This window comes from Pezoporus flaviventris, unplaced genomic scaffold, assembly GCF_033815535.1.
Source record: "Pezoporus flaviventris isolate CSIRO_AGI_PZ_B2104156 unplaced genomic scaffold, CSIRO_AGI_Pfla_v1 ptg000063l, whole genome shotgun sequence".
Classification (NCBI taxonomy): Eukaryota; Metazoa; Chordata; class Aves; order Psittaciformes; family Psittacidae; genus Pezoporus; species Pezoporus flaviventris.
The window spans coordinates 6326660-6353802 of NW_026892611.1; the positions used below are offsets into that span (position 1 = coordinate 6326660).

Sequence of the window (27143 nt, forward strand, 5' to 3'; positions counted from 1 at the left end):
GTACCCAATTTCATCATTCTTTCCTCAAGCTTTTTCTCAAGTGCCCATATTGTTCTGCTCAGCACTTCTTGCCTTCAAAAGCAACATGCTCCTTGTAAAACAAGGGACAAGGGCATATTTATTGCACCCCAGAGGCACCACAGGCAATCTCAGAATTATCTCTGCAGATCTCTATTGTGCTTCTGCAGCAGCACACCAAACACAACCTTTGTTCCCCTTGTAGTCAACTATTAAGGCACATAGGGCCCAACACTTCAGGGATTTGCTACAGTTACATCCAACCTCCTGTCTAGTTGGGACACTGCATAAATACCAAGACTTCCTCCCACTCTATTTTCTGCTGCAAGACCTGTGATTTTTCTGTGGGTATATTTGTCAGCTGCTCTACTATAAGATCCAATCTAGGATTACAGTTCTCTGCTATTCACTGCATTTCTTTATCCCACTTGTCAAAACAGAATCAGTCTTTCAGTATCATGATGACACCTTAATACAGTGTGGATCAGGTTATGACTGACCTACAGACACAAAGAGGAAAAGGAGTAAGCTTCCTTGTGCACCAGTAGGGCACTGTCCTGAAACGTGCAGATACCATTTGACTCTCCTCCCTCTTATACATGATGTACACGAGGGTGGTGAACAGCAAAGATGACTTTGTCCCTCAGTACGCAGCTGAGCTACACAGCTGAGGCTGGGAAAAGTGTGAAGGGAAGAAAAGTCACAGCAATACAAATTCTCTCTAGCACAGTACACCTGCAATCTGCTTCTGCTGAAACCAGCTCTGGGCAGTAACACACCAAAAGCACGTCTGCTGTTTGCATATTGGCTTGCAAAACCAGGAAAGACAGGTTTGGATAAAACAGATGCAAAGGACAGTTTCCTACATAATGAATCTCTGCTCAGCCATCATGCCAAAAACTGAACTGTTCTGTTTCATCCCCCCAGTCAGAATATGACTTTTACCAGGACAAATAGCAGGAGCTGCTGCGATTTCCAACATGCCTGAAAGCAGGGGCAACAAGAGATCTCACAGCTGAACAAAATCCTCAGGTTTTATTATTGTTCTTGCATTTCAGTATCAAACCAACTGTCATTCAAACATTCAGGCCTGCTTTAGGGACTGGTGGTATGACTTTCTTGCTCAATTCACATTAATTCTGGTCCAAGTAATGACTACCTTTGGCCGAGGCTCATCACAAGTCCAGGCTCACTGCAAGGCCAGGAGAAGGATAAGGACAAAACTAATGAATTTGAATGGTGTTCATCAGTAATAAATTTTATAAATGCCTTTACTGTGTGCAGCAGCTCCAGTTTACTGCGCTTAATTTGCTTTGTAGGACAAAGACCACCACAGTTTCTGACAATCTCAACAATTTATCAGCATACTGTGGGAGCAATTATTTTAAAGCAGATAGGTAAACAGACAGGTAGTGTTCATTCCCCTCTGCCCCCCCCATACCTGCTCATGTGAAGTAATTCTCTTCCTTAACACTCTCAGCCTCACCAGGGCTAGGACCGTTACAAAGGGAAAGATGAAGATGAAATCCTCATCCAAAGATAAAACAGCTACCAACTGCCTTTTTTGCCCTACTGGAAATTACACTGAGAGTATCTCTTCTCACCTCCTAGAGTGGTTGGCAACCGAGTGCTGTCTATATTGTGAAAAACTCCCCAATCCACTCTTCTGTGCATTCTTCAAAAGGGAAGTATGTTCTCCATGTTCTGCAGGTCTCCTTCACTTAACAGTTTCTTAGCATTGTGCTTCCTCTGCTTAGCCTGCCCTTAAATTGAGTGGTTGTTTTATACTAAGATAGAGAATATGTTACAGACATATTTTTCCGAAGGGCTGAGTTCCTAAAAGCACATCACTGTACTGAAACAGATTCCCATTCATCTTCTGGCTGTCACTGCCTGACTGGATGACCTCAGCCTCATCATCCATAAGGTAGTGATGAGAATCATCAAACAGCTCCTTGTGTGTCAGACACACAAAAGCTGGAGGTGAGTAGTGCTGAAAAACAGTGAGGCATGATTACTAATAGCTCGCATGATTATTCCCAAACACATGCAATCTCATAATATTGCCTTCATTTGGCATAACACTGCCTGAAAACACCGACAGGAAAACACTGTTTTGCTCTAGTGTTTTTCTGATAACTGGAAGGGGAGATACAAACAGAGCATCTGCACTGCCCCGACAGACAAACAAAATCCCCATGTCCCGCAGGTAATTACCATCTCCTAATTGGGTTTGAAAACAGGAGATTTGAGTCTGAATGCATGCAGCTTGCACCAAAATGAACAATTACATGTCTGAGGGATTCAGTTGCTTCAAAACACAACAGGAAGAGACTGAAACTGAGGCTGAATTGAGGTTTTGCCTGCAAGTTTGCAGATAGCCCAGACTGACCTACACTAACAAGCTGGTTTCTTTTGCTGGCTGGCATTAGAATCCGTACTCACCCCTATTGTCATTTTTATCTGCCACTCTAGGCTCATTACATCAGTTTAACTAACAGCAATTAATATGAAAATTAAAATTGATAGCAAAATTAAGTACTTGGAAGACAGTCACTGTTCCTGCATGACTCTGGCATGCCCAATTACTGCTAAACAAAACCCCAGGAACAACCTGCACTTTCCCAGCCGGTCCTGACCCAGCCCTACAACCCAGCCCAGCCCTTGTGTCTCCAAGACCGCCCCATCTCTCCCCACTGTCGGTTCACTCATCACACTCCAGCGCAGCAGCCAAATTTGAGAACCTTTAAGATGCTGTGACAGGTTAGTCCTACCTTGCTGTTAACACATGCAAAGGTTTTATAGCATAGCTTACACTGCAGAGAGCAAAAATAGACACAGGCTTGCTCAACACCAATACACGCCTCTTCAGAAAGTCAGGTTTCCTGCCAACGGACTGTCAGAATCCTATACCTGACACAGGAAAACTGCTAGACTTGCCCATGACCTTGAAGTTTCATTTCTCTGTGGCTTGGTTCACAAAATCTCTACTTTGCCAATCCAGATGCGTAATTATTCAGTTTGTATAGTACTTGGAAGGCACAAGCCGTATCAGAGTTAAATTATTATTACTGACAAGGTTCTGATATCTTCCAGCCTTCACTCAGCAGCACTTTAAATGTTATCTGCCCCACCATTATTGTGACAATAGCCTCCCACACTAGATCAGCAGCAGTGTCCAAACTTTCCATGCATGACATGCAGCTTAAAACTCATCTACTTGAAATGAGCTGGCAGAATTAGTATTATCCTCTGTATTTTCCATTACCAAGGCACCAGACACACATTTTACAAACATCCTTTCAGCAAGGGAATATGTCAGTTTACTGATACAATAATCAACATAAATCTGCAAAACTCTTTTGCTGACATTGTTGATAGGGAACACAACAGCGTTAAACAAACTGAGCCCTCATTCCCCCAGTGCAGCTTATCTGGAGGTGCTTTGTAGAGAGGATGTTGCGATTTTATGCTGGTGTATCCAATTTTATATTGATACCTGCTGCGTACGAGTGGAGCTGTAACTGCGTTGTGCCCAAGAGCTATCCTTACTATGCACTATGCTGTAACTACCTCTGTCATATACTTATAAATGGTTCCAAGCAGTGAAGTAACATCTGTATTGATCTAAAGAACATTTTATCGATTAAAGACTGCAGAAGAAACCATATGAAATACAAGCCTGTTATTTAAATAATGTCTTTCCAGTACCTGCGTTGGAAATACAGGAACATGAGGCTGTTAAATTTTTTATCAAATAGCTCCCACTGAGATTGCTGTAATGATGCAAAGTTAAATTGCTAAGCTTTGGGTTCCCACCCTCCACTTCCCTTTATTCTCTTCTCTGGGGGGAGGGAAAGATCTACAGATTAAAAATGCTTCTGAATATTGACATTAAAAGCTTAAAACAGGACAAAATACATCCCCATAACTTCTACAGCAAGCTGGCACAGAGGTCTAGGACAGGGGATTGGTGTGACCAGCAAGCTTTTGGGAAGGACAGTTTACACAGATTGCCACTGGTGCACACTTGAACAGCTTTCACCATCTTTAATGCCACATTAAAACACTATTGTGTCATGTAGAAGTGCAATCCATCTTCAAGGCTTTGTACTTTGACACAGAGGAGAGAGATTTGGAAGAGAGCCCTATGAATGGCATGAGAAGCATTAGCTGATGTTAAAGAACCCCCCCCGGCAAGCGTAGCTGTGGTTCAGGTATAGCATGGAGCAGGGGAAAACAGAAACTTGGCATACACAAGATTAGCACAAGGGTGCCTCCTGGCAGCAGCTGACAATTTACTGTATCTTTTAGTTCACGTCTTACATTTGAAGAGAAATTCAGCAAACACCAACCGACATCTCTGCCAGGAAATAGGAAATGTAAATAAAACCCAACAACCTCTTGGGAAATCCAAATTCAAAGGTTTTCAGACACAATTTCCACACAGCTCTGAACTCCCCAAGATTGTAGAAGTCTGTTCTTGTATGAGAAATCCAGTATCAATTGTTTTACCACTGATGTTGTGTTTTAAGGGGAAAAATACCACAAGAAAGTTATGAAAATCAAAGTCAGGAAATAGGATGAAATCAATACTTGGAGACAAAAAGGAAAGAATGCGATAAGATCCAGGAGTTCGACACTGTTCAGTGAAGGTTTGCTGAGCTGTTCTGTTATGCACATCTTGAATATTTCTAGTTACATTTATTGTAAAAAGAGAAAAAAGTGATTTCGATATCACAGGAACGCTAATACAGTATTTCTAGTTATATTTATTGTAAGAAGAGAAAAACCTAGTGATTTTGATATCACAGGAATGCTAATACAGATTTTCATGTATATAAGTTGGGAAAGAAACACAGTCATTGTGTGGTAACCTGAGGAATGAAAGCCTTGGAAAAACTAGTAAGATCAACTCCGTAAGATAACTTCCCTTTTGGCTGGTTTGTTTGCTCGTTTCCTACCTCCCTTCTATAGCCTTTAAAGGTTTTTTTCTGCTGAAGAAATTAAGATTAATTGTGCTAGACTGAGCGAGCCAAGCTAGACAGTCAAAACTGAAGAAGCTATTTGCTGTTCTGGCATTTTTCTATACCAGAAAACAATAACTGCCCACCAAGTGATACCCTCCAAGATACCTCTTGCCAGGTTGAGACAGCAAAAGGCACTATCAGAACACAAAGCGATTCTGCCCCGCAAAGTGCGTTGCTCAGCCCCAATTACAGCTCAAGCTGCTCCTGCAGTGGTTGAATCAAACCAGAGGACTCTGGGGGAAGAACCTGTAGATCAAAATTCTTTTGGTGACAAAATCTTTTGCAGCCACCGAGGGAATGGCCAAGGCTGGTAGCGAAGATGCAATAAAACTGTGGAGCTTCACCTCAGTACAAGAGAGCAGAGGTGTATTTACAGCCAAACTTGGAGGTCTTCCCCCTTGTGGCTTTCCTTGTAATGTTTCAGGGACATGGAAGTCACTGCCAGAGCCAAAGCCAGCGCTGAAATGCACTCTATGCAGCCTGGCAAGTATGCAGGCAAGCCCCTCAGTGAAGTTTAAGCAATTTAATGGTGGAGGGTAATGAAAATGGTGTGTCCAGAGCATATACAAGACAAACTGATTCTTTCCGTTTTGCTACTGGAAGGAGACTTTTTTCAGTTAGTTACAGTTCATTAATTGCTACCATTGAATGAGTCTTAATTTCTTTGCTTGAATTCAGACAGGTTTTTCTTTTTCAGCATTCAGCCAGAGTGTAAGTTTGGGCTTAGTTAATGAAATATATACCTGATTTACATTAATGACTATTATAGGACACCTAGAAGCATTCAGTCCAATCACTCAGCAGGCTGAATATTTTAATCTTATCTCTTAGCTGGGAAATGCTGCTTCATGCAAGGGGAGAAGCTAATGGCATACTTTGGAAGGAGCTTGGAAACACACGAATCAAAACCCACAAACGTATGGGTGTGGAAGAAGAAATATGGGGACACTTACTGAACACACAGTGTCTCAGCAGAGCTATTTAAAGGGGGTCTCTACAGTGGCCTGAGATAGGAAAGACAATTTCCAGTCCGGCCTTAGGTCCTATGAGAAATTTCAGTAGTCAGAACCCAGAGGCCCACATCTGGAAATCTCAAGACAGTGACCCAAGTATTTTCAATTCTAAGACCTGTGATTACTCAAATCTAACAGGGTGAAGAGAAGATAACTTTGAAAAGAGACAAGCCCTTCCCTAACTTAAATTCAGCATTCCATCACAAAGGTATTATCTATGCAGTGTATGTCCAGAGGATCCAGAGAGATTATGTGTCATTTTCCTGTCTCTTTTGGATTTGGGCAGTCTGCAGGAAAAGTTAGCTGCCATTACCAGAGCAAGCAGACTCCAGAGTGGAGTAAAATGTTCACAAATTTGAGGGTTATCATGTGCCATCACAAAGACAGAAAAAAAACATTTCTATTCAAGTTCTATGGCACAAACCTGACAATACTTGGGTTCAATTTTCCATAATAGAGGCAGATGGTCTCTGAAAGGGCAACAGTAATAAATAATGACAGACAAAATCCACCCATTGAAACTTTTTGCTAGTAAGATCTCAGATCTTGGCACCAGCCACTATTCCAGGCAAGGGATCCCACTGCAGGGTATGACATTATATCACATGCTGATGCAGCAACAATAAAGGAAAATATCAACAGTATGAAAAGCCTTTCGAGTCCAAATCTTTTAGGGGGACAGTTTATTTATACAGCCATAAATGCATCCTGACATTCCTGTTGGTTTACATATGAATAGGGGAAGTAAACTGTGGGAAAGGTGGAGTCTAATGCAGAACAATTGTTTTGATTATTTCAACTGCAACCACCCCAAATTAGTTTTCAGCTAATTTCGTTGCAACTAAGCATCTGGTATTTTATCATCAGCATTTTTAGTAGTCAAAAACTTTTTTTCCTAACCCATTGAAGCTTCCCCTCTCCCTCTTTATCATCCAGAGCATTGTAAATGTGGGACAATGTAACATAAGCCTCAAAACAGGCCATTACTTAAACTGATGGGGTCATTTTCATTTATTTCATGGCAGCCATTCTCCACCCTTTGCTTTCCTTTGAGGTTGTTTTTTGATTGTCTTGTTTTGAAGCCAGGCAATTTGTCCCACACTCGCTGCTGTTCATAAGCTAATTAGAATTTTAAAAGTAATTTAAATACCCTTGCAGTGTGCTGTTAACTCCCTCCAGATTGCTGGGAACATTAGCTTCAGTGTTTGTTTATTTCAACTGACTCTAAAATATCGAGCACATTAAAAGCTGTACCAGATTTGGGATAACTCACCTTTAACAATAAATTCATTCCAAAAGTAAGCATCCTACTTAATTAGCATTGCCTTGTTCTCAGGGAAGGTTCCACACAGGAGGACTCTGTGACTGAAGCACCTGGTGGGAGATCTTAGTGCACCAAGAGGCCAAGTCAGAGAAGCATGGCCTCAGCACCCTGTAGTGACAAAAGCAGGGTAGCACAGGGTACCTGCAAAGTTCACCTCTTCATCACTAGCATGGTCTGAAGACCCAGCTTTTGGGACACATCTGCTGCTGTCATGCATGCTGACTGGACTGTCACTGGCATGCACTGGGTCCCCAGACACCAGGCACACCTTGGTGGTCTTCTTGCTCCTGAACTGGTGGTGGTTTTGTATGAGAACCTTCCCTGGCAGAAGTCAAACCCTGACCTGGGCCCTTAGACAAGTCCAAAAGAACCACAGCCCCCAGCACATCAACCCTAAGCTACATCTCTCTCCTGCACCAAGTTGGGGGGACCCCAGAAGGGCCATCCCCCCTCCTCATACCATCTCTCCAGGCTGCTGTGGTGCCAGCAGGCACACACAGCTCCAAGCACTCCATCAAGCTACAGCAAGGCTGCTGCTGAGCAACCTGGCTCAGCCGCCTGCCCCTACAACAGACCACTAACAGGGGCCATGGAACATGGGACAGGAAACTCTGAATGAGATCAAACATGGAAGTGTTCCAACCCCCTTCATATTGATCTTTAACTGAAAATCACCATACGCAAGTTGTGTAAACAGAACTGATTATATAAGAAATAATTATGGAATAGTAGGAACCAGCATCAGGAACTTGGGAAAGAAGTTAAAGAAAGTTCACAGAAAAGAACTGATACTGTAATACATTTAGAGCCTTCAAAGCCATTTCATTTATCACATTCGACATTTCTTTCTGCAAAGAGAAGGAATTTCATGAAGAAAAAAATAAAAATAATCACTACTACACAGTCCTGCACTTTGCAAATACCATTATTTGTGCAAACAAAAAGTATCTAATTCTCTGTAAAAATTTGACACCGATTTCCACAATAAGCATTCTTACAAGCAATTAAAACTTGAACTACACTTGTCGGAGAAGTGCCTACAGTATACACCTGTGAACATTAACAACCACTTCCACCTGGCATGTTTGCTTTGCATTAATACTCTCATTAAGCCAGCTAAGAACATGAAGGCAGCTGTACCTGGGTTCTTCTAGCCAAGTACCCTCCTCTGCAACAAGGACCATAAGCTGACACCTAGAGATGACTAAAAACTGCGCCAATGTATATGGTACTTTCCAAGTACTCTTGCAGCCTCCAGCCATTTTCAACTCAAGCAGTTTCTTGATTCTAACATTCTCTATGTGTGTGTGTGTATGTATGTGTGTATATATATATATACACATATATACACACAAACAGTAGATATTTTCTCCAAATACTGTGCAGGCTCTGTGTCTCACATATCCTTTTTGCAAAATAGACAGTCTTTGGCAAGGAGTTTCACAGACTTACTAACATTTCTTATGTTAGTCTTGAACTCAGTTGCTACCATTTTTAATGACAATTTTATTTTCTATCATTCCTTTATGAAAAACTTTTTTTTTTGTTGTTATTTGCTTTTCTGGTAGCTATAGAATATAGAGCTGATGTTTTCATGCAATTAAAGTGTGCTCTGAATGGCAGCACACACTTTTTGTAGTTATGCCACCTCAAAAATGAACAGTTTGACTTCCTAATGTGGTTACCAGTATATCATGGTCACTCTAAAGAGACCAACTACTTTCATGCCAGTGTATCTGTACTTGAGCCTGCTCTAATGGAATCACATATTAGTACACCAGTTTTAAACTGAAACACATAATGAGGCACAAGCCAGTGAGAAACCAGCCAAAACCAAACTATCATTTTACTGCCCAAGAAACACTGGGGCAGAGCAGGAGACAACAGTACTGCTTCACCAGATCCCAGCTCTGCTGACATAAACCCCACCTCTATTATTAATACACTGCACTTTTGTTTACTCCTAAAAGAGCTTGTATACAGTGCTCAGGCTCTAAACATATCAAAGCATTAATGAAGAGTTTTTAAACCATCAGGCTGGCATTGAAAGTTGAGAAACAGTTTCTCCCTTAGGTTTCCATGGTTACTGCATCTCCAAAGCACAATTCAAGTCATAATTTGCTCCAGGTAGCTTCCCAAGCTGCCACGGAGGTATCATTGCCCTTCATGCAAGTGCACGGCAGGGACAGCCATTGAGCCCTAACTCCTCTCAAAGGTGTTTCAGGCAGCATCCCCAGGTGGCTGAAAGGTGTGTTGAGCATGTCTTGCAGTGAAGTGAGCTGCCACCTTCTGGGATACAGCCACTGATGGCTCTTCTTATAGAGTTCAATGGGACCCACATGGGCTTTTGCAGCCTTCAGGGCAAGTGTTCAAGGCTCAAAGTTGGCCTGGCAGGAAGCAATGAAATCCTATCTGTGGCTGAATCTGCTTTCAACTAAGACATGCTTACTGATGGCTCTTAGAAACCTAGCATTTTCCAAGAGAAAGCACAAGACAGTGGATCACATCACAGGCCCAGGTCAGTGTCCTCCCATGGCTGTATCTGACATGCACAAAGGCCCTCAGGACATCACTGTATTTCTGCAAATCCAGTGCTAAAGCTCCAGAGGATCTGACAGGCTAAAGCCAATGAGAACCCACTTGAAAAGAAGCACAAAGAAACACGAGACACACACAGCTTGTAAAATGCACTTTTGTAAGCGTAGCTGGCAGATAACAGAATAATAAGTGAAGACAACAATAACTGTACCTATATAAAAGTCTTTAGAACAGCTGAGATGTTTTCCAGCTACCCAGTCCCACAGATAATCCTGCAGTAACAGAAATCACCAAGGAGACAAGTCAAGCCCACAGGATAGGAGCCTGTGTGGCAGAGATGCAGACAGCAGTGCATTATAGACTAAAGCTCATAGGAACCAGTTAACTTAAACAACGTACAGGCAGCATTGGTCAACATGTGCAACATGCCTGGGGCTCAGTCATAAGATGGAAAGTAAGAGCTCCAGCAGATCAGTCTACAAGAAACAGACCTAAACACTGGTGCTCAAGAACGTAGTAATTCTGTTACGCATTCAGGTCTATATTCTACCATCCCATCCCTCCCCCAATAGGGTGTCCCATACCAGGAACCAAAGGGCAGCATCCAAAGCAGATCATCACCTTATGAAGAACGATCACACACAATGAAGCCATACAATCCAAAAGTGAAATGCAATTTCAAGTTTCCTAAATTCAGGTATCTTGAAAGGCCAACTGCTGAGCTCTGTCAGCTAAAAACAAGGCTTTGTCAAGCTCCTGAGAGTCTGGAGGCTGAGCCAGTCTTTATTCATTTTTCAGGATCATGGGCTTAAGGAACTAATTCAGACTGAAGGAAAGCATGCTACCAAAGAAGAAAAACAGGGAGGTAAAAAACACCATGATTAATAAACACAAAACATAATGTGAAATTTACTTCTTCTAAGCACTTTACTACACTCAGTTAAAATGCTTTAATTTCTGATCAGTCTAGCTATGTTTATCTACAAACATATAAAATGACATTATATGTCCCTTCTGGTGGATAAAAAGGCAAATAGTTAACAGCATGCAAAAATAATCAGGGTAGCAAGCGGAAAAAGCTCTTTTCTACTTGAATTTACACATGGAACCTAGAAAGAGAGACTAATTGCTCCCTGGGACCCTGTGATTAGCTAAATCTGACTTGTAAACAGCTGCAAGATCATGATATCAAGGAGTGGGCACCTCTGTTTTCTGTCTCACTGGCTGCTTGAGACACATTTTTTCCCTGATTTGAGCTGATTGGGCCTCTCATTTACCAATTAGGGGATGAGACTGAACAGGGAGAACAGAGGATGATTAAAAATCTGCTCTTTGCTATTTCTGCAACAACTGTGGACCATTCTCTTCCAAATTAAATCTGGCTTCTGGCTGGCAAGCTAACTGGCAAATGCAATCTCATTCCCTGAGTGCCAGGGTGCATCAGCTGTACATGAGCCATTTGTGGTTCATCTGCAGGAAACATGACATGCCAGTTGCTTTTGGGTGGGCTGGGAGGAGGATGCAGCACCACCAAGAAGCACATCACTGAGCTTCTCTACTGCTCCCACCCAAGCAGATACGGTTTGGGAATCTTATGAGACTGTGCTTTAGAAAAACTTTGGCTATTTACACTGCCTCCTAAACTTGCTTTTGTCAACAGGTCTGGTTATTAAAGTATTATTCTTTAAATGGGAAGACAACAGCAAGGAAATCTTTTCACTGTTTAAAATAATTATAATGTAATCAAGAAGTTCTGGCAGGTGATGTTGTGGGAAGTGTTCCTTTTCTGTTTGTCCACTCAACCTCTTGAGCTAGACTAAACCCACAAGACAAGAAGAATGCTCAAACATAGCTATTTAAAACTCACTCTGAGCCAGATAAGTAAAACATACATCCACAAGAAACCCATGCTCTCCATAGTTTAATTCCTGGGCACAGGCCTCCCACAGGAAGGCTTTAGGCCAGTTTCATAACCTTAGTCATTTTATAATCTCTATCTTGGGAAGGAAATGGTGCTCTCAGGAGAGCTCTCTTCAAAATAAAACATGGGGTTTTCCCTGAGTAATTGTGTCTTTTTTAAACTCATTTTCCAGACAAAAAAAAAGTCATATTGCATTTTATGATGTCAGATTTTTTTCAGCATGAGAAAATACTTGCTATGAATAACAGCACAGAGGCAGCAATGCCAACCAGAATTACAGGTCACTTCTCTAGGTTTAATTCAGTGAAAAAGTGAGCGGAACAACCTTACTGCAGTAACTGAGGCCTGTTTGTCCCTCTCCAAACTGTCCTAACTAATTTGTTCCAGTAAGTGTCATAACTGGTAAACTCAGTTCAGGAGAAATTCAGGAGGAAACTGTTCACAGTTACCAGTGCAGATTAACACAAGTCACACAGTTCAAGGGAAAGCTAACAAGGCACCTGACTGTATTATGCTTGGAGTAAGCTGGAGCTGTCAGTCTTCCACTCTTGAGTACCTTCATTTGAGAGAAGCACAAGATCTTGAGTGCCTCTTGTCCTCTGTGATTGCATCTGCACTCCAGTGCTGCCATCCTCTTGGAGTTTCACTAAACCCCATGATCACTGAGAGCTTGTTTGCCATTTTCTTGGCATATGTGGGGTCGACCTAGTTTTATTTTTTCAGCCCTTGCTTGCCTTGCTGCAGCTGAGAGCGGCTGCACACAGATACTGCCTGACATTGTCAACAGAGAAATTCTGTCAAACACTGGTACCCGTGCTGTTGACTGCAGCTTAAGCCAAAAACTGCACCAAGTGGCCTGACTGCACAGCACTGAATTAAAATGTTGCACTTATGAGTAAGCTTCTTTGGCATTAATATGAATAACATGGCAATACGCCTGTATTTTATATCCTGTCATTTCACTCTGCATGACTAGTACTGTAACTTTGCATGCTCCCACTACACTCATACAGATTACATTTACAAATTGCCCCTCTGAATAAACAGCTCTGCACAGGGATGACAAGTATTGATTTTCAATCTCCTTCCAAAATGACTCTATCATTGCAAGTAAGTCAGGCAATCTGCCTCACTTTACACTTTAGGCTATAGGCCTCAGATCACACTGACAGGCCTGATCCTTCAGGAGATGTTTAATTAGAAAAGAAATGAAAGGGATTACTGTAAATCAGCACTTAGGAGTGCTATAGAATTTGCAACGCCCCCCCCCCCCCCCCCTTACCTACAAGGTGTCTCATTTATTCCCTTATCCTCACCTGGAAGTGTGAGGTGGTTGTTTCACACACAATTCGAATTACTGCCTTTTCTCTAGGAAACACCTCAGCACATCCAACCTGGGTTTTGCTCTTCACCGACATGAAGATGCGGCTGGCACGGGCCCACCTTCCCCACCAGCTAGAGGGGCCAACAGTGCCGTGCATTTGCCTGGCACTTCTACTTCCTCAGCTACGTTTAAACCTAATTACAACTAATACGCACTAAAAATACGTCTTACTTAAGAATTACACTGCTGTTCAGGGCGGTATGTGCTCAGAAATCCGATAAACGCTGCTCCTGTAGCCCCGTCCTCTGGGACAAAGGCTCCCTCCACCTTCAGGGCCCAGATGAAGTCATTGGCTGAAGTTTCTTCTACCAACAACTGCATTTTTTGACGCTTTCCGAGCCGTTGTGAGGTGCGGCCGTCTCTTCCACTCACACATCAGGTTTAGATGTGCCCTTCCTCTGCCTCCCGCCGTCTCTGTCCCCCTCTCCTCACGCAGCCGCGCTCCCCGCCCGCCATTTCCCCTCACCCCACAGCTCGGGAGCCCGCCCTCGTCTGAGGAGCGCGGCGCGAGCCGGGCCCTTCCCGCCCGCCGAGGCCCCGCCATCACCGCCCCACAGACGACGCCTGGAAGCGGCGGAAAAGCCGCGGGGTCCCGGCCGAGCCCGGCCTCGAGCGGGGTGCTCATGCTGGAAGCTCTCAGCCACAGCCCCGATTACCTCCGGCGGGGGAAGGGGAGCGGAGCGGCAGAACTGCGGGTGCTGCTGAAGGGAACAGCGGGACACGCCCGGGCCCCACCGTGCTGCTGAGGGGAGAGCCGCGCTCACCTCCTGCCGCAGCCTTCCCGAGGCCCGGCGGCCGTCGGAGCCTGCCGCCAACGGGACAACACACTGCTGCCCGGCCCACGAGGGAACAGCGAGACGCCGTGACACTGGTAAGGTGCAGCACGATGCGCTTTCAGCTGCTCCGGGCCGGCTTTAAGGGCACGTACCCTCCATGAGGCCCGTGATAGGACGGGGAGGGCGTGATCGGCAGCGCCCTCCGCCCCTTAGAACCCACGGAGAAACCCCCGGCCATGAAGGGATCCTCCCCCGGGGTACCCGGAGCCTTGTGCTTGCACCCGCGAAGGTAATTTAGTAAACCGAGTTGTGCCTCCTTTGAGGGGTACCTCGGGTATCCTAATACAGCCCCAGTACAGGCGAATGCAATTTATATACGGACCTGAGCTGCGTAGCGGTGGTTCCCCACGGCCAGCACTGCTGTGAACCAATCCCAGCCTGCTCAAACGTGCAGATACCACGGTCATGCATCCACTAGAGAGTAGGTAGCACCTGGGCACCAGAATCATAAAATCATGGAATAGTTCGGGTTGGAAGGGACCTTCATCCTCCCGCACAGCAGCGTGCGTGGTGTGCACTTGGTCCTGGGATCGCAGGGCTTGTGTCTGCTGCTTCACTGCAGTCCAGCTGCACATCAGGCTCTGACAACCCCCCCCCCCCAACCCCAACAACCAGGCTGCCTCCGGTCGGAAATGCCCCCAAAGCAAAGTGCCAGTTCTTGAAATGTGCCCATGCAGGTGCCACAGCTGGCACAGGATGGGAAATCCTGGATATGCCCTAGGTTCACTGGAGTGTTTTTCATAGCAAGTCAGTTGGTGCTTGTGTGAATGATGTATCCATCTTATCATCTGAAAAGGCTACAGAAATAACCTCTGTGCCTTTTAAGTACTTGTTAAAAAAGGAATATCTGTAAGCTAAAGAGAAGGATGTAACATCTGTGACTCTGGAAGAGGTTTTAAAAATTACCTGCTGTTGGAATGCGGTAGGGAGGAAAAACCCTCCTCCAGTTTTATTAAAACTTGTTACAAATGGTGAGTGCAATCATCCATCACCTTGTATAGATTACTTTTTCTTCTTTAGTGTGAGAAATGAAACCACTTGTTTACTGTAGCACTAATACAGGGAGAACTACTTTCAAAGCTCCCAGCTGTGCCCCTTCTCGCTATGGAACAGACAAAAAATAAATCACAAAAAAAAACCAACCAGCAGGTCCAGATCAGATAATCACATAATCACAGACTGGTTTGTGTTGGAAGGGACCTTACAGCTCATCCAGTTCCAACCCCTGCCATGGGCAGACACACCTTCCACTACAGCAGGTTGCTCCAAGCCCTGTCCTACATGGCCTCAAACACTGCCAGGGATGGGCCAGATGCCAGCGGTCTTGCCTGTGCAAGACAAAAGTACCTGAAAGAGGGGACTGTTGTATGAGTGCTTTTCAGCCTTGCTGGCGCAGCTTCCTCAACCATCTCAGGCTGGATGGGGCTGTGGAGGATGACCGGGCTCCAGTGTTAAGAGACTGTTCTGCAACATGAAGGGGAAGCATGCTTCTGTTTGAGTCAAGGACAGCAAAACCCAAAAACCTTCAGGTTAATTTCTGGGTTTGCTGCGTAAGTCAGGAAAAGGTCATTTCATTTTTATAACTGCATAGAAAATTTGAAACATCTGGAATCTTCAGTATTTCTTTGAACACAGTGTTGTTAGTGTAAGCTCAGTCGAGCCTATGAACTTCAGTGCTTTGCTGTTAATTGGGGTCGCTGAGGTCATCCAAATGACTTGGACTTCTTCCTTCGGTGGTGTGAGGAATTCTGGCTGCAGAACAGCTACTTGCTATTTACAGATACGGTTTGCCAGCTGACTACAAAGGCTTTTAATAAATAGATTGAGTGTTGTTCTAAAACATGTGATAGTGCAGCCCTGAATTGTTGGAGTCAGAGGAGGTAATAGTGGGTGGATATTTTTGCCTGAATGGTTCAGGAGTTTAGTGAAGAGAATCATTCTCTAAATAATAATAAAAATACAACACTGTGAACTACTCTCATATACTTCATGATTAAAATACAGTTTTCTACTCAGAATTCATTAGAACAAGAACCAGACCACAGGGTGAACCTTCTGTGCTTTATTACTACCACCATTAGTATTTTCAGAAATTTCCAACTGCTTCAACCATTTGTTCTGGCACTAAAAAGTAAAGCTTTGATTTCTAGTGGTCTCAGCTAAAAACACCAAGTTGTTCTGTGAACAACAGAGATAATGGAGTCCGGTTTCCTATGAAGTTGAGCTTTTTGTTCCTTTTTTTTTCTTTCTCTTTCCACACAGAGTAACTGCAGCCTCCTTGTGTGTCCTCTGTGATAGACACACTGAGCAAGAGAGAGCCAGAAGGCGACCCCCAAGCAGAATGTGTAACAACTGAGATCTGCTTGCCTTTTCTCTGGCTGAGGTGCTCAGTTGGGTCCCTATTCTAGCTACACACTAACTGCTATAAAACTTGTAGGAATGTAAATATCTTTGAATTGTCTGTACCTCTGCAAAATTTGTTAAAATAGGCTACCCGGTTCATTTCATAACTTTCTAGGGGGTTGGGTTAGTTTGGTTGGTTTGGATGAGGTCACAAAGGTCTGTTTTCTTCAGGAGATTAGGTCCCTGAATTTAAATGGCTCAAGTTTCTAGTCATTATCCTGGGAACTTCAATCGTATTTTCAGGACATTCAGGAATGAATAATGCTTCCTCACTATCAAACACTGACTTTACACATGGGGCTTAAAGAAGCATAATGCACTGAAGGGAGCCCACAGTGTGGCATAACTGAACGATCAAGCATACACAAGAGTTTTACAGCCTGGGGTAAGAGGACAATGCATTTGATCTCTCTCCACAGCTGTGAAGGGCTGCTGAGGTAGCTGGTACTCACCATCTACTTCTAAAGGGATTTGAAGTGCCTAGGACTGCACAGTCTCTCCCACAGGTAGTCTTTGTGCTGGGTAGGGAGCTCTGCTACTCAGCATTGTCCTCAGCCCCAGCTTGCTGGGAATTGTTATTGCTGCAGAAGCTACTGATGGAGGGATGCTTCTTGCTTCTGACGCAGCTTCTGATGATATTTTAGCTCTTTTAGAAAAGAAGCAGCAGCCTTCATAACTCCCTGTAACCAGAACAAACTAATTCTCTGTGGGTCTCTTTCACACTGTGTCAGCAGCTTGCCGTCTCTGACAAGACTGGCCACACTAGGCAGGTAACATCAAGGTAGTTCTCCTGTTCAGACATTCCCAAGCACCAGTGCAAATACTATTGCAAGTTGCAGAGAACATATGATTTCAGTAAAAATACCACAGCTTCTTTCATGGAGATGAGAGCTGAGGGGTCCAGCCAAGTGCCCTTCCTCACTTGCACTCCTTTCCCAACCGGGCTGCTACCATGGGATGGTTCTTCTCCCTATCCACTGGCAAGTACCCACAGAGAGCTCCCCTTCTGCTCCCTGTTCTCAGGGCTCTGGCTTTCCAACATTACAATAACAGGCAAGGAATAAAAGAATAATCAAATCTTGGCACCTCCTTAGGATTGTCTTTCAACAGATCTCTGCTGTGCTATGTGCAGCCTGTGATTATGAAGTCATTTTGTACTTTCAAATATTTTCTGTTAGAAAACAAAATGCTTTAGCCAGTAACTTATTTTCAAGTGTTCTGTAATTTTAAATACTTTTTTATTTAAAAAACATCTACTGATCTAAATAAGCCAGAATAGAGGGCTGAATTTTCAGTGCAGAAGTTATTTATATATGCTGCAAAAGAGATTAGAATCATGCTTAATATAAATCCCTTTTCTCTTTTTAAAGCTCTTATGATGTAGGTACAAGCTGTACTATACAAATGGGGAAAATGAGGACATGGGGAAAGTAAATTACTGAAGACCATGCAAAATTAGCAGTAGTACTGATTATCACTAAGTATTCTGTTGCCGTTATCTGAGGAAGGAGGAGGAAATAGAAAGTGTATATTCATTTCAAAAGCTTCAGATCACTGAAGAAGTAAAATGCTTTCTGATTGCCTGGCAGGAATGACTGTGGAGGGCATCGCTGTGACTCCTTTGTTGTGTGATAGTTCTTAAATTCCATTACTCATGCTGCTATTTTGGTTGTTTCTTGCCTAAATGCAGGCCCTAGCTCTCAATTCATAGAATCATAGAATAGTTAGGGTTGGAAAGGACTTTAAGATCATCAAGTTCAACCCCCCTGCCATGGGCAGGGACACCTCCCACTAAACCATGTCACCCAAGGCTTTGTTCAACCTGGCCTTGAACACCACCAGGGATGGTGCATTCACAACTTCCTTGGGAAACCCATTCCAGTGCCTCACCACCCTTACACCCTCCTTATATCCAGTCTAAACTTCCTCTCTTTAAGTTTTAACCCGTTACCCCTTGTCCTATCACTACAGACCCTAATGAATAGTCCATCCCCCAGCGTCCTTACAGGCCCCCTTCAGATACTGGAAGGCTGCTATGAGGTCTCCACAGAGTCTTTTCTTCTCCAGGCTGAACAGCCCCAACTTTCTCAGCCTGTCTTCACATTGGTGGATCACCAATACATGAGGTGTTGTGGGGCACAGGCTGCCCAGGGGCCCCTGACTAGCTGGGATGGCTTTTGGGGATGAGCCATTTGGGCTAAGGACAGCCTGTTTTATTTTCCTGTAGAGCACCATGCACAGTCCTACCTGCACCCATCAGCCAGCACCTTCATTCTTTTCTTTTCACCCCTCCCCTTATTCCCCAACTCTGTCCCTTCTGTACCAAAATAAGTAATAATTTCCAGTCCCATTTCAAAGGGATGTAGACCTTATGCTACTTCCTTACTTCCCAAGGTAACGTCTGAAAGAAACCTTTTCATTAAACCAATTTCAGCATGCTCTATTTAGTCTTTCAGAGATTCTGTGTGTGAGAAGGAGACAAGTGACACAGGCTATTTATTGAACCAGTCCAAAACACTGCAGAATGAAGTACTGAAAATGTTAACTTAATTGAAAGGATTAATTAGATCTTTGTAACTCTGTTCCTACTGAATAATGCATGTGACATGAGGGGAAAGAGGCAAGTATTTGGATGATGGAAGAACAGCTGGTTCCTAGTTGCTGGTTACTAGTTGCTTACCACCTGGTAAGCAATCAGCACCTTAATTGCACCAGTTCATTTCCCCCAGAAAGATCCCACTTCTTGTTTTCAGTTGTTTTCCTCATTAGTTTTGCAGTTTCCGTTTATACTTCCTCCCTGTTTTGGGCAGTTTCAACTGATACTCTTCTCAAAGCCCACCAGCTCTCTCACACCACTCCAGTATGTTTCTAAAGACGAAACCTGTGGAGACTCTTCACTCACAGGTTGTACTGGAAACCCCTTTTCCCTTCAGTAGCTTATTGCCCTGCTGCTTTGTCCCACATTACTGCTCACCTTAGCCTGTGTATTTGGGATTCTCCCTCCTGTCTGGTGAAAAGGTTTGCTAGAACTCCAGCTGCATTTGAGCCTGTGTGGTCTGAAGCAATCATTTTATTTAAGCTGCAGTTTAAAAATAAAATCCTCTACATAATAATTAGAGTGTTGCATTAGAAAATACTGGATGTCTACATATTGCATACATAGACTACTCTGCACTGAGAGCTGCACCATCTGCTCTCCTGCTCCCTGTTCTTACTCCTGCAGACATTAGATAAACATGTTGAGAGAGCAGCAGGCTGTTTTCAATCATGACATATCTGAGCTGTGTTTAAAGTCAAAAGCCTTTATTTACAGCTCAGTGAAGAGAGAGGACTCATAATCAAGGGCAATAAACTAGATCCATAGCAGTTTAATGGTTTAAAGGGATGGCAGCCATGTATGTCAAGCCTGTCACTTCTTTAAAATGCAAAAGGCTCCAAAAAGAGCAGAGAGGATGCAAGGCTTCCTGGCTACCATGAGATGGTCTTCAGTGCTGTGGGTTGGGTTTGAAGGCACAGCAGTGGGGCAAATATGCTCTGCTTCTCATGGACGTCATGGAGTGGCCTGGAAAGAAATTCACTGGCTTTTACCCAATGCATAGTGCTAAAGCAGCTTGAGATGTTGGCAGGAATTCTCGAAGGAGGACTTTCCTCCCTGGGATAAGTGGCCACAGCTGCTCTTAGGAGAAAAAAAATAAAAAGAATTTTAGGTCTTTCTACATGCTTGGAAAGGAAGGAGAGTAATGAAGGGGCAGGTTTATTGGCAGGATGGTCCTGTAACGGCCTAGAAGTCAATCAGTCTGTCTCATGCTTCACTGCAGAAACCCACAGAATTCAATGTCCACCTTTGAACACAAAACCAGTCTTGATCAACTGACTTAGTCCAATACCAGCTCAGAGTACTTACAACAATGCTGAGTAGCTACTACATCTCAACCAATAAGCTAAATCCTGTCTCAATCTGGGCACTGAGCCTCCACAATGTGAAGATATTGTCATGTTAACTCTCCAGTGCTGTGAACCCAGGAATGGAGTTAACATCAAAACTTACATATGTTGGATTGGTTGATTCATCCTTGCAGGAGTTGTGCCTCTGCGATGCAGTCTCCTGGTTTAGAGCTAGTGCTATTATACCAAGTAACTGACTGGTTAAACTGACCCAGGATAAGTCTCCATAATACAAACTTGCAAAAAATCCCAGAGCCAGGTTTTCAAGCTGAGGTTCTCCAGCCATGTGTGTGCATTTTCCCCTGCTCATTCCAGCAACCTTTCTAATTTTACTCGTTTTCTCTCTGATCCTTGGAATTCAATTGTACTGATTTCCTGAGCATTAAACATACATGAATGTTCCTCTAGTCTGCTTAATGGCCCTAGCAAAAACTGTTTCGACTCATTGGCAATGCAATTGGAGCAGTCACTGAACACATCTACTCTTTCAGGCTTGGATGTTGGAAACTGCTTTTTTTTTCTCACAGTGAGTGAGCATGCAAAGTTATTATATTAGAAATGGCTCTGAGAAGTGACAAATGGGCTTCAAAGTGCAGCATAATGATCACTACAAGATGGGGGTGTATTTTGTTCTTGAACTGCTGTGCACATTTTACTGAGATGGGAGTACAGATCCCAGACAGTGAGGCTTCAGTAGCCAACCCAAACCCAATTTGGGCTTTGGCAATGAGGCATTCTTAAAGTCCCTTATCTCTAGGATGGTGCTAAGAAAGAACGATGTGGCTGAGGTGGATTGGCAAAAAATGTTTCAGAAAAGCTAAAGATGTAGAAATCTCCAAGCCTGAAGCGTATCACAGCTACAGCCTTGCAGTTCCTGGTGGTCTAGTGGCTGTCATGTTGCAAAATCCCAGGAGTCTTAATTCAAGTTAATGTTGGATTGACAGCCAGTTTCTAAATTCCTTCTCAGTTTCTGTGACTGAAGAAGCTGTTCTTGCACCAAACACAATGTACTACTTACACTTTTGCCAGAGATTAATAAAATGGCTCTAGTAACTGAGTCATAACATGAACTGCTGAAGATGCTGATTCCTTAGATGGGATCTACTACTCAGTCAAGCTGAGCAAAGTTTCTTCACTCTGTTTCAGGAACGTATCTGAAGCTGTTCCCAGCTGACTTCTGCTCCCTACAGGTCTACCAGTGCCTCTGTCTAGGATTTTTCTGCTCTTGAGCTTCATCCACAGAGTCTTTTCCGCTACTTCTCTGCAATCCCAAGGTCCTTATCTGATTACTAAAGGAGACAGGGGGGAGGCCATAAAAAGCCTCTCATTGCAGTTTCAGAATGGCACAGTTTTCTTCCTAACCTCTGTGTACTATCTCTATTATTATACACTGCTGAGGGTAGGCATTGTCAGCATCAGCTGGGAGGTCCTGCACTGTAGCATGTGTGCATACAGAATCATGCCCTGGGTTCACTTGAAGCCAATGCACAGAAAGGAATAAAGGAAAACTTTTCCCTTTATCCCTTCCTAATGGTTCCTATTCCTAGTGTGACTAGCTGAGAAGGTGGGACTCTCCCAAAGTCATGCTCATCAAATGCAGTGCAGGTAGCTGAGGGTTAGATGGCACACTCATGACATGGACTGTGCTCCCCAGAGTTAAAGCCTCAATTGTCCATATTAGTCCTCTGAGAGAGGAGAAATCATCTTTGCCTGCAGAGGAAGAAGTGTAATGCCCTGTGTCCAATTTTCTTTTCATTGCTGTTTTTATTATCGAAACAAAATGTTCACTGATCCTAAAATGAAAATGGAGAATGCTAATTTTTGTAGTTCTTGCTAATAAAATTCTTAATGTGCTCTTCTCCCATTATCCTAAGACTGTTATGGTTTACTTTAGCTCTGGAATCTTATTATTTTCCCCAGAATTCATGGGCGTTTCTTATCTTCAAAACTATTCTTAACTTCAAAACTTCATCTATTCAGATATTCTTCTATCTTATCTTTATCCTCGTAGTTAGTATGAACATACCTTTATTATCCTACTTCTGGGTTTGCAAACAACAAGTGGCTATTGATCAAGAAGATGAAGATGAGGCAGCAGAACTACTGGAAGCACTGGGTAAGAGTCTAAAGGAGAAATTAAGCGTTTACAAATACCAAAAATCTGATGGATGGCAAAGTAATGCAAAGCCATTTAAAATTCAGCAATTCCAGTAGTATTGAGAAGTGCCAGCCTAAATTGCTGTGTTGTAAATGCTGCCGATAATATACAGAGCTGAGGCCCTCTTGATACTGGTAAAATGCAGGTCAAGTGCATACATCAAATGTTATGTGGTTTGGGGACAGGTGAAGTATAATCTGACTGTACAGGAACCAGCCTGAGCACTCTGCCTCATGCCTGAGCGTACTTAAAAACGGGGTTCAGTGAGGGCTACAGGGCTGCTCTCCATTCATAAGCTGCTTTTCCCTATGGAAATATAAATAATCCAGGATGATTTTTACCTCATGCTGCACTTGCAGAGTGCAAAGAAGGCTGCAGTGTGTGGTCCAACCTTTGCACGTGTGCAGTGGTCCCGCTGACCACAGAGCCAAGGTGCAGACAGAAACTGTTAAACTTGTCCCAGGGTGTACTACCACTCCCTCAAACTGTCATTCACAGCCACTGCCTGCCTTTGAACTGGTCACTACAGGAGACAGTACTGTTAGTCATAAGGCCCTGAAGCCTGTCTGAATGTATCTAGGCAGCAATTTAACACGAGGAGAGAATCGGAACTGTCAAGAAATTCTGTGAATTTGACTTCTGAAATCCCAGATGTTTCTTCTGTCCTTTCCTGGGATGGCAGCACAAGTCCAGTAACAAGCATGTCATTAAGACTGAAACACCTTTAAGCTGTGCACCTCCACACCGGAATTCACCTTGTATTTCCTTTTGACATGTGGCCAAATAAGTTGACTTCTCCTGGAATAACCTGAGAGCTGGCAGCAAGGTGGGAGCCAGAGCAGTGATGGATGGCTCAGGCAGCTGGAATCCTTCATTTTCAAAATGAAATGGCTCCATCTCCTTTAAGCCATAAAGACATGCAAAGCACATGAAGAACAGCCATGAATCAGGGCAACTTTGCTGACAGCACATGCTGACAGCAGGCTCTCTGGTCCAGACCCTTGCTCCTGCCGTTAATCTTTCTTGCACTGACCCAAATGCTCACAGTGGCTTTTCCTCACCCTCTCTGTTGAAAGCAAACTGTTAAAATTGCTGCCAAGGTGAGGAGGAGAGGACAGGGCAGCCTGTGCGTCAGGGGATGGAATCGCTGCCAAAGGGAGAACATGCAGCCCTTGTCCTGCTTGAGCACATTGCTATGGCAACCCCAAGCTCTTCGATGCCCTGATGCCATAGTGAAACCTTTGGCTTGTACTGGCTGTGAGCAAAGTGTTTTGAGGCCCTCAGCACTATTCTTTTTCCCCCACACCACTGAACTTGGACCACCAATGAAGTGCTGTGTGGAGGATTCCTGGAGACATAAGCTTCTCTGGTTTGGGTTTTGGGGTGGGTTTTTCATTATATCAGTTTTTGCTGTAATGTCCACACATTGCTAGTACAAAAAAAGACAACAGAAGGATAAAAGCTAATTAGAGCTGTTGGCAAAAAATGGTGGAGGCTCTCTCCACGCTGGCATTAGTTCACTTGACATGTGATTAATGGTGGTTAGTGTGGGCACAACCAAAGTTTGCACAACCCTAGATAAATAATATTGAAGTTTAAAAAGATATATGCTCCTTGCATTAATAATTTTAACGGGCTGTGAGAAATGTTGCTGTTCTCATGGTAACAGGAAAGCTGTAATTTTATCTCTAATTTGAGAATGCTTGTATAACGTGTGCAGATAGCCTTCTGATGGGAACTTTCTTCTCTCTTCTTTAATTGAAGCCTTTCTAATGAAGCGATATGATCATGTAGTTTGGGCAAATAATTCAAACTGGGCTAATTAGCACTCAAGACACCATTGAAAAGTGGAGTCAGAACTATTTGGAACTAAACTGGTTGCAGCCCCCGGTTTCTGTATCAATAGCTGCCTGATCTTGATGTATGTGGGCATCTCTCAGGGCTCTTCAGGATATTCCAATCACATTTGCATTTCCCTGGAGGTTGCATTTGTAGAGTTATATTCATTAGACGAGAAAGAAACATCCACTGGTCCTCAACTCTGTACTATAAACACGTGAGGTCACTATTTGAATAAACACCTCAAGAACCAAGACTCGCAGAGGTCAAAACAGCCCAAAGATTTGGACAATCCATTTTTTTCTATCATGGGTTTGACTCAGATGTTGAGGTACACAAAGATACAGAATCATAGATAGAGAGTCTCATCCTTTCCATAGTAACCCTATAAAAATACGAATAAGGCACCTAAATGTGCTGCAGGTGCAGGACTGAGAATTACTTTCTTAGAAAAACAGCAAGAATTAGGCCTGTGATTCCTTTGCACTTTCGAAAGTATTATCCATGGTTCTTTTCAGTTTCTTACAATGCCTTAGTCATGGAAACCAACTGACAGCACACAAAATGAAAGCATTTCTGCTAGTTGTACAAAAGCGCCTCCACTGACTACTAATCTTAACCCATCTCCACTGCTCACTTTTCCTATTAAAGCTCTATATTCAGATTTATTATTCTATATCTGTTCAAGAACATTTAACTGCCTGTTACTGGGGCAGTACCAAAGCAGTTTTAAAGCACTAAGAGATATGAATTAGTGCTTTGCTTGTAGGAAAATGCAACCATGCCCCAGACAAATGTGTACAGGGATTGAGCCAGGACCTCAGCTACCCAGGGTGGGGAGTGGGAATGTAGGTGGTTTGATGAGCCTCACTCACCAGAGGCAGCTGGAGCTGAGCCTAGAAGAGGAGGAAAGTGCCATTTTCAGCTTCTTGTTTTTATCTTCCAGCACGGAAAGACTGACGTGTGATGAAACACACAAGTTTCACAGCCAGTTTTTCAAAGGCTGTGTTACTTCAGAATCATTAACCTGGCTGAGATCTCTGCATTCTTCTCTGCTTTGTTGGATATTTTCATAGCAATGATTGGTGGTGGCTTGCATATCCTTAAAGCTGCAAAGCTAGCATTTTAATTTATCCTCATTCAGAACCTAATTGTCTTGCACTGTTGGCTAATTAAATGTTCAAAGAAGTGATAAATTAAGCAGGTTGATCATTACAACACAAGTAATTAGTCAGTCCAACTGAATCTGAGCCTTGAAATCCACATTCCCTGAGATGACAGGAATTCTGGGGATGTGCAAGAAAGCAAAGAGTGTGTCAATGTTGAGGAGGAAAAAACTTTCCTGAATATTTCACGTGTAGTGCCCAAATCTCACACAGTTTGGGGCTGAACGACCTGCTCTAGTGGAAGGTGTCCCTGCCCACGCAGGGGGTTGAAACTGGATGATGTTAAGGTCCTTTCAAACCCAAACAAGTCTGTGATTCTGTGATTTTCACGCTGATTATTTTGTGCATAAGGAAATCTTTCTGGTGCCACCGAGAGAAGATGAAGTTCCAAGATGGCACCTAGCTAGTTTCCTACAGGATCTGACATCTCCCTGTGTTAGACACATGGAATGTACTTTGTGAAATAGGTACGAATGGCTTTTTTTTAAATACAAATAAACCAAAGCACAAAACCTCCAACCCTCCCAACAACAGTTACATACCAAAACAGGCAGTTATAAATGGAATATTCCCTGGTAGGGAGTTTTCATTCACAAAGGTTTCTTACAGTGTTTTACTAAAGACTCTCCCTGGGGTCAAATTAGCAAAGATCTAAAGACCCAAATGAATGTTCTGAAAATCAGTCTATGTGTGCAGCTGCTCCAATTCTCAATACAGCTTTCTGCCAGAAAAACATATCCATACCATGCATCATCACAGCAGATTGATACTCTTCCTGCTAATATATCCAAGCGCACTGTAGCCCTCCCAGGTGTCCAGCCTGTAGGAAGGCGCGTGTCTATGGAAGAGGCATGCTGGCACACTGTCCAGAACCACCACATCACTGGCGACTGGCTGGAACTACCTGGGGATGGTGTGCCTGGGACAGGACACCCCATCGTGCAGCTGAAAACTGCAGGAAAAATAGCAGAGGCACTGAGATTGTTTAATTAAAGCATGTGGGTATCTTATCTAGGAGCTCACCTCAATAGTGAGGCAAGCATGGTGCTTGGCTCCTGGCTGTGAGAGAGAAGGATGCCCCAGAAGCAATCCTTGGTGTGATCCTGTGGAGTGCTGCCTCCCTCCTAGCCTGGCTGTTACAAGTCAGACTTCACCCTGCCTTGCTTCCATCCTGCTGATCCTCTCTACAGGTTCAAGTCTCAGAATGTTTTTTACCAAAACTAAATTAAGTGACTGCACCATCTCCACACACAGCTCTCTCACTTCATTTTCAATCATATCCCTCACTGTTCGGTTCATTAACAGTTTCCTTCTCTCATCCTTTGCATTTAGGACAGCGAGATTTGAGGTTTCCCATCTTCTGCAGTGGAAATAACAAATAATAATTGCTAGAAGTGGCTGTCAAGGGTGAATTTCAGACACAGGCTTCCCACAGGCTGTGTTTTCTCACCTATCCACAGTGCCTGTGGTGTGGGACCAGCATTTAGATCATTCTCACAGAGCTGCTGCAGCAGCCACACTACTCTGTCTTCTTCTGCCTCTTCTAGAGGTGATAATAAGTTTTAAAG

General features: G+C 43.6%; 2 long non-coding RNA genes across 2 annotated transcripts in view; both read right to left on the reverse strand.

The window, feature by feature from the left end:
• LOC133277753 (uncharacterized) overlaps positions 1-13955 on the reverse strand; it is an 82045-nt gene extending 68090 nt beyond the window's left edge. The window contains exon 1 of the long non-coding RNA XR_009746321.1: positions 13885-13955. This is a non-coding gene — a long non-coding RNA (uncharacterized LOC133277753). The remainder of the gene's footprint in view (positions 1-13884) is intronic.
• A 5327-nt stretch (positions 13956-19282) lies between these two features.
• LOC133277755 (uncharacterized) lies at positions 19283-23752 on the reverse strand. Its single transcript, XR_009746322.1, has 3 exons — positions 23604-23752; positions 22439-22536; positions 19283-20029 (listed from the first exon to the last, which is right to left on the reverse strand). It is a non-coding gene; the product is annotated as an uncharacterized LOC133277755 (long non-coding RNA).
• Positions 23753-27143: the final 3391 nt, after the last annotated feature.